This window comes from Arvicola amphibius, chromosome 5 (assembly GCF_903992535.2).
Source record: "Arvicola amphibius chromosome 5, mArvAmp1.2, whole genome shotgun sequence".
In the NCBI taxonomy this organism is placed as follows: domain Eukaryota; kingdom Metazoa; phylum Chordata; class Mammalia; order Rodentia; family Cricetidae; genus Arvicola; species Arvicola amphibius.
The window spans coordinates 46,292,200-46,301,667 of record NC_052051.1 but is presented as its reverse complement, the minus strand read 5'-3'; positions in this window follow the sequence as shown (position 1 = coordinate 46,301,667).

The following is a 9,468-nucleotide window of genomic DNA, read 5'->3' as shown; positions in this document are numbered from 1 at the left end:
GCAGTCTGGGATTGTTGGACAGGCTTAAAGAGGTTTTAGCGGGTGGTGGGCAGTGTCTTCCATGGGGTCCCTAGGACCACTATGGCCTCCAATACAACTGCTGGGGGCTGGGGATCCTAGTATGGAGCCCAGGGAAGGAGGTGCAGTCTCTGAGGTGTCTTTTTATTTAAAGAAATGGGTGAAATTGCCTGTAGTTTTGAGATAGGGTCTTCCCTATGTAGACTAGTTTATCCTCAAACTCAGAGATGAGCCTGCTTCCTGAGTACTGGGATTAAAAGGTGTGTGCTACCACACCTGGCTGTGAAAGACCTCTGAAGTGGGGAGACTGTCACTCAAGTCTCAGGATAACATGGCCCCCCAGGAACTCATGAGAGACAGTTCTTGCTGCAATAAAACGAGGTTTATTGACAGGACAGGGACCAGTGCTCTGGGGCTGAAACTCATTTCCCATGCAGGGGTAGAGTTCGACCCCGAGTAGCTGGGAGAAGGGTATTTTTAAGGGAAGAAACCACAACCCAGTAATCCAAAGGGGGTAGGAAGGGCGTCAGTGGAAAATTCGGAAAATATCAGTGATCATTGAAAAACTCCGAAAATACCAGTGATAATCACAAGGGGGTAACTCCCTGTTTCTCAAGATTATTCTCAAGATTATAATCTAACTTTATCTTCAGCTAGTTCCTGAAACAGAGTCACTGAACCGGCTAACCTAGATTTTTAGCTCTATTTTTTCTGCTAGATTTTTGGCTCTATTTTTCCTGTTAGAGGGGTCTGGATTTATCGAGGTCTTTTAGCTAAAACTGCAGATTTAATCTGTGCTATGTATAGACCCCACAGGGACTGTGCCCTGGTGGAGGACGGATTCTCTTTACCATGGAGTTGAGCTCATGTGCAGAAAGTAATTGTGTGTTTTGCCACAATCTTTGCTAATCACCTCATTATGATAGGAGTAACTGTGTAACTTGGCAGCCATCTTTGATAATAACATCATAAAGATAGTGAAAGCTATATGATTTCACCACCATGTTGGTTAATGTAATCCCATGGCATGAATCAAAATGGCAGCACCCTAAAGCTTCCTGGTGACACTGAGCCCTTATGGGGTTACCCATTATATAATATACTCACAAAGTGACATCAGATCTCTTCTGTATTTTTTTATTTAATTTTGACACATTGATTTGTATAATATGTTTACTGAGTTTTAGGGAGAACTTAAGACTTTTCTTAGCCATGAGCCTTCAATACTAACAGGTATCAAAGGAAGCTGACACTTTATGTAATTCAATTTTTATTGAAAATACTTTTTTCCATACAATATATTTTGATCATGCCCCCCAACTTCTTCCATATCTTCCCTACTTCTCCATCCATCCAAGTTTAATATTCTATTAAACAAACATTATTTATAAACCCTATCTTTTTTATTTATTTTTATTGAGTTCTACATTTTTCTCTATTCCCCTCCCTGGCTCTCCCCTCCCCACTTTAATCCTCTCCCAAGGTCCCCATGCTCCCATTACTCAGGAGATCTTGTCTTTTTCTACTTCCCATGTAGATTAGATCTATGTAGGTCTCTCTTAGTGTTCTCATTGTTGTCTAAGTTCACTGGGATTGAGGATAAACCCTATCTTTTATTAACCTTGTTTTATGGCTTTGTTTTCAGGACAGAAATTATAATACAAAAATTTACCCTAATCCAAAATATCTTGGAGACCTGCTGTTACAGCCTTGGATGATGTCTTAGGGTTTTATTGCTGTGAAGAGACACCATAACCACAGCAACTCTTATTAAAAAAATAATTTAATTTGGCTGGCTTACAGTTCAGAGGTTTAGCTCATTGTTATCATGGCAGAAAGTATGGCAGCATACAGGCAGACATGGTGCTGGAGAAGTAGCTAAGAAATCTATATCTGAAGCTGGGTGGTGGTGGTGCATGCCTTTAATCCCAGCACTCGGGAGGCAGAGGCAGGAGGATCTCTGTGAGTTCGAGGCCAACCTGGTATACAAAAGCTAGTTCCAGGAAAAAAAAGAAATCTATATCTGGATCTGTAGGCAGCAGGAAATGAGCCAGTTTGAGGTTCTGAGACCTCAAAGTCCACACCCTAGTGACACACAACCTTCAACAAAAGCATACCTACTCCAACAAGGTCACGCCTCCTAATAGTGCCACTCCCATGGACCAAGTATTTAAACACATAAGTCTATGGGGGCCATTCCTATTCAAAGTACCACATTCACTCCCTGGCTCCCACAGGCTTGTAGCCATAACATAATGCAGAAATGCGTTTAGTCCAACTTCAAAAATCCCCATATCTAGAACAGTCTCAAACTTGCTTAAAAGTCCAAAGTTGCCGGGCGATGGTGGCGCACGCCTTTAATCCCAGCACTCGGGAGGCAGAGGCAGGCGGATCTCTGTGAGTTCAAGACCAGCCTGGTCTACAGAGCTAGTTCCAGGACAGGCTCCAAAGCCACAGAGAAACCCTGTCTTGAAAAACCAAAAAAAAAAAAAAAAAAAAAAAAAAAAAAAAAAAAAAAAAAGTCCAAAGTTAAGTCTCTTCTGAGAGTCATGCAATCTCTTGCATGTAATCTCCTATAAAATCAAATGAAAAAGCAGATTACATGCATCCAATATGTAATGGCACAAGATATACATTACCATTCCAAAAAAAAAAAAAAAAATACTGGACCAAAGCAAGACCAAAAACGAGCTGGGCAAACTCCAGACTCTACATCTCCATGTCTGGTATCAAACTGCTCCTCAGATCTCCAACTTCTTTCAGCTTTGTTGACTGCAATACACTTCTTTCTCTTAAGCTGGTTCCACTCCCTGTTAGTAGCTTTACTTGGCAGGTGTCCCACAGTTCTGGCATCTACAACATTTTGGGTTCTCCAAGGCAATGCAGACTTCACCTTCATAGCTTCCCACTAGGCCTCTCTAGACATCCATTCAAGGACACTCCTGACTCAGCAGCTTTCCTATACACAGAGACAAATTTCATAATCCATTTCTCTCCTTGACTCTAAAGCCAGAACCACATAACTGAAGTTCTGCTGCTTGTCGGGGCTAGAACATGGTCCCCTCGTTCAACTGTATCTTCAGTAACTTTCTGTTTTCAATGGTTTCCTTCACTGCCCAAACTTGGCTGTCCAGCCAACCTTGAACTCAGAGATCCACCAGCTTCTGCTTTCTGACCACCATACCCTGACTCTAAGATTTTCTTTAATTCCTTTCACAAGGTGGAAACTTAGCTGGATGGGATCTTGCCCAGAGGTCAACACACCCTTTTTTGATTTAACATCAGGATTTTCTTTACTCTGTTTATCTCCTTGAACACAGGACTTATTTATAAATGTCATAATTCTCCAATAATCTGTAACTCCTTATTTGTTTAATTTTCTATCTTATGTGGCTTATTTCTTTTTTATTGATATTTATTGAGCTCTACGTTTTTCTCTGCTCCCGTCCCTGCCTCTCCCCTTCCCCCAAGGACCTCCCCCAAAGTCCCCATGCTCCCAATTTACTCTGGAGATCTTGTCTTTTTCTACTGTCTACTTCCCACATAGATTAGATCCATGTAAGTCTCTCTTAGTGTCCACATTGTTGTCTAAGTTCTCTGGGATTGTGGTTTGTAGGCTGGATTTCTTTGATTTATTTTTAAAAACCACCTATGAGTGAGTACATGTGACTATTGTCTTTCTGTGTCTGGGTTGCCTCACTCAAAATAATGGTTTCTAGCTCCATCCATTTTCCTGCAAAATTCATGCTGTCATTTTTTTCTGCTGTGTAGTACTCCATTGTGTAAATTACCACATTTTCCTTATCCATTCTTTGATCGAGAGGCATTTAGGTTGTTTCCAGGTTCTGGCCATGACAAACAAAGCTGCTATGAACATAGTTGAGCACATTTCCTTGTGGCACGATTGAGCATCCTTTGGATATATACCCAAAAGTGGTATTACTGGGTCTTGAAGAAGATTGTTTCCTAATTTTCTGAGAAATCACCACACTGACATCCAAAGGGGTTGTACTAGCTTGCATTCCTACCAGTAATGCAGAAGTGTTCCCTTTTTCTGTAACTCCTTATTTACAAGAATGTGTAGACTTGATCATGATGGGAAGGACACTTCGTAAACAATTTACTGGTAAAGAACCAGCAGAAATCATTATGCCACTAAATGCAAGTTGACTATTTGTTCCACACTGGTGATAATCAGCAGGAAGTAGTATCATGCTACTTGGGATGTATAGATAATCAACTATCCTAAAGAACCCTGTTTAAGAATTTTTGAAGATACCCCCTGAGTATTATCTAAAATTACATTTAAAAATTCTATAGAGATCACTTTTAATGCTTTTACAGATGGCTCTTCAAAAGGACAAGGAATTTATTTTTATATGGGTTTCATATTCTCCACAAAAAGATTAACCACCCTTGCTTGTACTGCTCAGCAGTCCAGACTGACTGAAATCAATCAGCTGTTCTTAGATGCTTCTCAGCCATTGAATAGTGTAACCAACTCTGCATATTGTGTTCATACTATTTCTTATAGAAATTGCAAGACTTCAGCCTAAACCCACTACTAATGTTATTTCACAATTATTTCTCTCCCTTCAGGCATCTATATGACAACAAACTCACCTTTCTTTCATAGCTCATATTTGTGCTCATTTAATCTGCCCGCATCCACTAATGCTTAAGCCGATGCAGCAGCCTCCTCTCGCCCCTAGTACTTTTGTTTCAGACAGCTAAAAAACAAATCTCATGAACTTTATCTTGTTCTTCACACCACTGCCCTCTGCTGGCATAATGAATCCTTGAGGGTTAAAATCTAATGTCATTTGGCAAACAGATATTACACATGTCTCAGAATTTGCATGTTTAGAATATGTTCTTGTAATGATTGGTACATCTTTTTAAAAATATGATTATTGCTTCTGTTCACGGGGATGAAACTACCTGGGATGCCACTAATCATTTATTATTCACCTTCTTCTTTCTGGGACTTTATTACACTGAAAACTGATAATTGTCCTGCTTATACTAGTGAATGCTTTAAGGTGTTTTGCAATTTATGGGATATTAACCATTTTACTGATATCTTTTATGATACCAGCCTCTGGTACCAACTTCTGTCTTTGTTACTGTTCTGTTGTTGGGAAAGAGGCATCATGACCATGTCAGACTACAGAAGAAAACATTTAACTCAGGGCTTGCTTACAGTTTCAGAGGGTTAGTCTATGATCATCATGGCAGGGGGCATGAAGGCAGGCAGGTAAGCATGTTCTTGAGCGTAGCTGAGAGCTTAAATCCCAATCTACAGACAGAGAGTGTGACTGAACTGCTGTGTGCTTTTGAAATCTCTAAGACTACCCCTGGTGACACACCTCTAACAAGTGCACACCAACAAGGTCACACCTTTAGCCTTCCCAAACAGTTCTGCTAACTGGAGACCAAACATTCAAATATATGAATCGATGGAGATGTTCTCATTCAAACCTCTACAAACGTAAAAAGATTTTCCTATCTTTTCTGAACTTGGGAATTGAGGAGAGATTGTAGAAAGGCTAATGCAGTCAAGGAAATAAAGTAGGAGAATGATCAGAGGGAAGGTAGGAGAAGAATTTTTGAATGATTATGGAGTTCGGGTGCCAATGAGGATCAGTCTCCAAGTCATTTAGAATCTTAATTATTGCTCAGTAAGTAAATAAGGACAAAGAACAAGCTAAGCTATAACATGCCATGTATATACATTAAATTGTGTGTGATCAGTGTCACAGTGTGAAAGTGAATATATATATATATATGTATATATATACATATACATATACATATATATTATATCAGAAGATGTGGGAAGAGTTTAACAGATCCTTTAACAAGTGGAGCTAAGTTATAGGCAGATTATAACACAGGTGCTTATAGATCATGAGTTTCAGTGTACACAAAGATGCTAATACATCAGGAACAATACAGATGCGGACCGATCATGAGCTTTGGCTATTCATCTGTGTAACACAGATGCATATAGGTCATGACAAGTACAGCACTTCTACAGCAGTATAAGAGAATATACATGTACTAATATAGCACTGCCCATGGTTGAGCTGGTACTGCACATGGTTGTTCAAGGAACACAACATCTATGTATATATTCTTACAACACAGAAGAGTGGTGTACAAGGATGTAGTAGTGCAGAAGTGCACAAAGATGTGTCTAGACAAGTGTGCATGGATGTAGTACTACTGCAAATACAAAGGCGGTAAGAAAGTGGTGCACTTGGATGGATTAGACTAGCCATGCACACAGATGTAATAGTAGAGCAGCTTTCATGAACAGTCTAGTACAAGTACAAAAAGGAAATTGACAGAAAGAAAGAAAGTGGGAAGACAAAACAGAAAAAAATAAGAGAAGAAATGAGACAAAGGGAGAAAAAAGAAATACTGAAATAAAGACAGCAAAAATTAAGAAAGACAAAGACAGGTGGACAGAAAAATGGAAAGAAAGAAGAGAGGAAAGAAAAACTGAAGAGAGAGAAAGAAACACAGAAAAGGGGAAATGGAAGTAAAAAATAAAAAAGGAAGAGAGAAAAAAGAAAGAAATGAAGACAATATAAAGGACAAAATTAAGGCAGTGAAAGAAAAAAGACATAGAAGAAAGAAAGAAAAAAGACTGAGTAACAGACAGAAAGAAGAAACAGAGACAGACAGAAAGACAAAGAATAAAGAAAGAAAAACAGAAATAAAAGCAGAAAGACACAGAAATGGAGAAACAAACAAGGGAAGACAAAATAGAAGAGATAGAAAAAAGAGCAAAAGAAAGCAAGATAAAGAAAAAAGAGAGAAAATAAAAAGGAAGAAACAAAGATGAAGAAAGAAAGAAAAAGGAAGAAATAAAAGGAATGATAGAATAGAATATGAAAGAAAATAAAATGTAAATTAAAAAGCAGAAAAAACAGAAAAAAGAGAAAAGAGAAAGAAAAGAAGAGAAAGAAAGGAGAAGTTGAAAGAAAGACAGAGAAAAGGAATAAAGAATGGAAGAAAGATTGAAATAAAGACAGAGTTAAACAATGACAGAAAGAAAGGTGACAGAAAGGAGAAGAGAGAGAGATACAGAAGAAAAAAGGAGGAGAAATTGGTCATCCAAAGAACAAATAATCAAATAAAAAATAGAGTATAGATCTAAACAGAAAACTCTCAATAGAAAAATCTAAAATGAATGAAAGACACTTAAGGAAATGTTCAACATCCGTAGTTATCGGAGAAATGCAAATCAAAACAACTCTGAGATTCCATCTTATACCTGTAAGAATGGCCAAGATCAAAAACACTAACGACAACTTATGCTGGAGAGGTTGTGGGGAAAGAGGAACACTCCTGCATTGCTGGTGGGAATGCAAGCTGGTACCCTTTGGATGTCAGTGTGGTGATATCTCAGAAAATTAGGAAACAACCTTCCTCAAGACCCAGTAATACCACTTTTGGGTATATATCCAAAGGATGCTCAATCGTGCCACAAGGTGCCCTCTTCTGGCCTTGCAGGCATACACACAGACAGAATATTTTATAAAAAGTAAATAAATAAATAAATAAATATTAAAAAAATAAATCTCCATCCATGTCATGTAAAGGATGGCATGGAATAATAGATTTATCATATCTCTTCCTTTCCCAGCTGTTCCCATGTAGAGGGCTCAGCACATACAACACCTGTCTTGTAGTTTTCTTGATTTCTTCCTTCATGTCTGCAGACAAGATTTTCAGGAGGTCAGATCTGATCTTTATTTAATTTTGAAGAAATCTATAGCTTTTCCTTTCCTATGGAAACAAAGGCATATTCTCTCCCCCAATGCAACCCATCTCCTGACTTCCCTTCTGACGTTAAGACATCCTTAAAATATAAAGGCTGGTTTAATTCAGCAGTATTTTCCACAATCCATTGTCTCTCAGCAGCTGTTGGTTTTTGCTTATTAGCATTTAAAAATTTAAGGTTAATAAAGCATTATAAGGGTCCATACATCCTGTTTTATGGTATTTCCCATCTTTATGTGGTTTATTCATTTTATATTACTTTACTATCTCTATAAAAATTTCATTTTAGGGCTGGAGAGATGGCTCAGAGGTTAAGAGCACTGACTGACTGCTTTTCCAGAGGTCCTGAGTTCAATTCCCAGCAACCACATGGTGGCTTACAACCATCTGTAATGAGATCTGATGCCCTCTTCTGGTGTGCAGGCAAACATGCTGCATATATAACAAAAATAAATCTTTAAAATAAAAAAATTAAAAAAATTCATTTTATTGTTTTCAAACTATTTTGGGGGGGTGTTTTTGAGACAGGGTTTCCCTGTAGTTTCTAGAGCCTGTCCTAGAACTAGCTCTTGTAGACCAGGCTGGCCTCGAACTCAGAGATCTGCCTGCCTCTGCCTCCCGAGTGCTGGGATTAAAGGCGTGTGCCACCACCGCCCGGCCTTCAAACTATTTTTTTTTGAAGATATAAGACTATTTTTATTATGGTGCATTTATACAAAGAACATAAAACCATATTAAAGGATAAATAAGAATAAACATAACAGAAATTAATTTGAAAAACAAAATATTCTACTAACAAAGAAATACTGATTGTGATAATTTTGGGTTCCATCTCAGCCATCACTGAGGCCACAAATACATGGTGGCAGGGTGTCAGAATCTGCATAGGGGCTACACTCCTCATAGTACCGCAGGTTACAAGAATTATCAAGAATCTGTTTGACCTCGATGATCTCTTCTTGAGTAAATTTTCTTGGCTTCAAATTATTTTTTATGACTGTCTATAGCCATTAATTTTTCTTCTTTGGGAACTAAGCACATTTTCAAGCATACTTTACGTGTTCAGAGCTTTTCTCATTCTGGACCTAGCTTTCTATGCACCGGCAGCTTTCTCTGACCACGTGAGCTAAACCTTAAAGGGCGAGGCCACCTTTGTGCCTCTGTAGCCTCCTTCTGCAGGTCTTAGCATATGGCACAGGTGGCTGGCTCCGCCCCCTCTTGGGTCAGTCCTGCAGACTTTTCCACTGGTTCTGGGCTACAGCTGCTGCTTGCCCTTCTGTAAGAGCTGAGCCTTGTACCCAGGGGCACTGGAGGGGAGCCATATCTACTCACCCCAGCTCTGGGAAGTTGCTGGGCCCACACTTGGCAGGTATTTCTACCTAGTCTACCACTAAGTAGTGCTCATAGGCCCTATATTTGGATATTTGTGTCACCATGTTGACACCAAATATAGTCTTTCTTTGGATTTCCAGCTCCCAAATAATGACATGAAGATTTTTCACTAATTATGAAAGCTTGGTCTTAGCTTAGGCTTGTTCCCAACTAACCCTTAAAACTTAAATTAACCCGTTTTTATTAATCTATGTTCTTCCACATGACTTGTTACTTCTCCTAGTAACGTATGTTCTACATCCTTTAAATCTGGCTAGTGAATTT